Source organism: Berghia stephanieae, chromosome 3 (assembly GCF_034508935.2).
Source record: "Berghia stephanieae isolate SIO BIC M18660-M18661 chromosome 3, UCSD_Bste_1.3, whole genome shotgun sequence".
NCBI classification, from domain to species: Eukaryota; Metazoa; Mollusca; class Gastropoda; order Nudibranchia; family Aeolidiidae; genus Berghia; species Berghia stephanieae.
This window is the reverse complement of record NC_088362.1, coordinates 41,750,494-41,752,993: the sequence shown is the minus strand read 5'-3', so window position 1 is coordinate 41,752,993 and position 2,500 is coordinate 41,750,494. Positions and strand designations below refer to the sequence as shown.

Below are 2,500 nucleotides of genomic sequence, written 5' to 3'. Positions count from 1 at the left end.
AGGGAAAACTGTGTTTCGTTGAAGTATTTTGTTGTGTGGTTTCATAACGTTAAAAGTAAGGGTAGTCACGATGTAGTGTCAATGTTTTAAAATCTCTGCTTTAAGTCATTATTATTGGTTTCATATTATACTTACGTTTTGTTTAGTAAGAATCCTTAATAATCGCCAATTATCTGCAAAGAAAAAGAAATATATATATAATTTAGTAAAAGTAGATAAAAGACTAAGATATCCATATTATTCTAGATAAACATGAAGAGATACATAAGTCTCCACTACTCTGAGAAAAAAAACACGTTATTATAAATTTGGCCAGAAACTCGTCCTTCAAATATTGATCGATTAAAATGACATTCATCTTGGCAAAAACTCTCAAACCTGGGGCTTCAATTCGATGGTCCCAGGTTTTTAGTTTCTGACTAAAGTTTCAATAATGTTTATTTCCAACTAATGGTTGGATTATAAGTTACCATAAAAATGTTTTAAATTAAAACAATTTTCTAATTAGTTTCCAAACCTTTCTCGCCCATGGATAAATACATAACGATTTGGTTCAAGAATGAGCAAATGTGAACATTCACAAATATTCATCATCTCATTAACAAAAATAACAATATTTACAATCCATATTTATAGTTTACAATTCAAATTCTTGTTATTGGCAATTAGGTATATTATCAATGGATATCATGATGAGATAATGGAATCTTTTCATAAATATTTACAATTTTGTATAATATAGAAAGACTATATCTAATCTTTTAAAAATGGTTTTCTTCAATATTTTCTCCAATACAGAACAGTGCAAGAACAATAACGAGGTAGGCATTCAATTCAATGGAGATGATATGATATGGAAAATGAAAGGAAAGAAAACGAATGAAAACCAAAAGGAAAAAGGTTATTAGTTAACCCTTTCCTCACCAACCATAGGAAAATCGTTACATTCTTTACGATAAAACCAATAATTTCTCATTCATATTTTAATTTTAAACCACAAAATTTAAATATCTTTTTTTTTTGTTATCGCTATAAAATCATGAAACTGTTTTTCAGGCTCAATTTGCTTAATAAAAATATGTTTGGAATGTCATTGCTGCTTTCCTGTTTCAGTAAGAAAAATCTATTTTGTGTTGGGGGTATTGGGGAATATTCTGAAATGCCGGTAAGGAGAGGGTAAGCTCTTTCCTTACCAAGCATTTTCAGTATTTTCCCAAAATCATTGACTTAACTAGCAGAAAAAAATGCTTTTTAAACTCAAACAGGCTCTCTACAAAATAACTTTTTCTTATTAATTAAACAAAGATCATTCTTTAAAGTTTGTGATGTATAGAATAAATCTGAATAAGAAAAATGTATATTGTGTCGTAACAAATGTGACGGTTTTGCTGCAGGTGGTAAGGAGAGGGTTAAAGGGGTGGTCAAACTGTTGGAGAATTTGTTGTACGTTCTATATTATTTCTATTTTGGCGATGTACCCAAATGGCTTTGTAAGGATCAAAATGACGAAATAAGTAAAGGAAAAAAATTGAATAACATTGAGTTAGGCGATAATAAATAGATGTTTAATGGCAATTTAAGAGAGAGCGAGAGAGAGAGAGAGAGAGAGAGAGAGAGAGAGACAGAGAGAGAGAGAGAGAGAGACAGAGAGAGAGAGAGAGAGAGAGAGAGAGAGGAAAAGGCAAAATCAAAATGAAGACGAAGAAGAAGAAGAAGAAGAAGAAGAAGAAGAAGAAGAAGAAGAAGAAGAAGAAGAAGAAGAAGAACAACAACAACAACAACAACATCAACAACAACAAAGAGTTTTCAACAATAAAATCTATCTATATATCTATCCATCTATATATTTATCTGTTTCCACCGCTCCCTCTCTCTATGAATGGAATGCATGCTCGTGAGGGAGTATGTTTTGTGTGTGTGTGTGTGTGTGTGTGTGTGTGTGTGTGTGTTTGTATGTGGTGTTTACGTTTAATTTTCTTTATTTTGATAAAGATTATTGATCTCTCATAGTTTCGACTTTTCTCTCTATATATACATCTCTCTCACTCTCTATCTCTCTCGCTCTCTTTTTCTATCTCTCTCTCTCTCTCTCTCTCTCGTTCTCAACCTCTACCCCTCTCGATATCCCTCCCATAGCCAGAGCACACAAGCGTCATTGTCAAATGAAATACAATTCAAAACCCTCTTTCCTTTTAGAATTATTACAATAATTCTGTCAATATGGATTGGTCATTGCATTATCCAAAATTGTGACTGAATTACATGAATTTAATTGGTTTGTTTTGGTGTCCGGGGATGACAGCTTAAAAGGGTTGCGGTTAATAGTATTATCAATGAATAAACAACACATTAATGGTAAAAACTAAATACACTGACAAAATAGCCTTTTTTACTTTTGGTCAAAAGCTTTAACTTCATATATTGATAGGTTAAGAGAAATCCCGACTTGACAAAAATTCTTAAATCTAATTTGACACTAACGAGGACCTATTGGATTTGA

General features: G+C 31.7%; 1 protein-coding gene across 1 annotated transcript in view; it reads right to left on the bottom strand.

Annotated features, from left to right (window-relative positions):
* The window catches only part of LOC144967750 (uncharacterized), a 192,396-nt gene that overhangs the window by 110,906 nt on the left and 78,990 nt on the right, over positions 1-2,500 (bottom strand). The window contains exon 3 of the mRNA XM_078905341.1: positions 136-173. The gene's annotated coding sequence lies outside the window, so the exon portion shown is untranslated. The remainder of the gene's footprint in view (positions 1-135; positions 174-2,500) is intronic.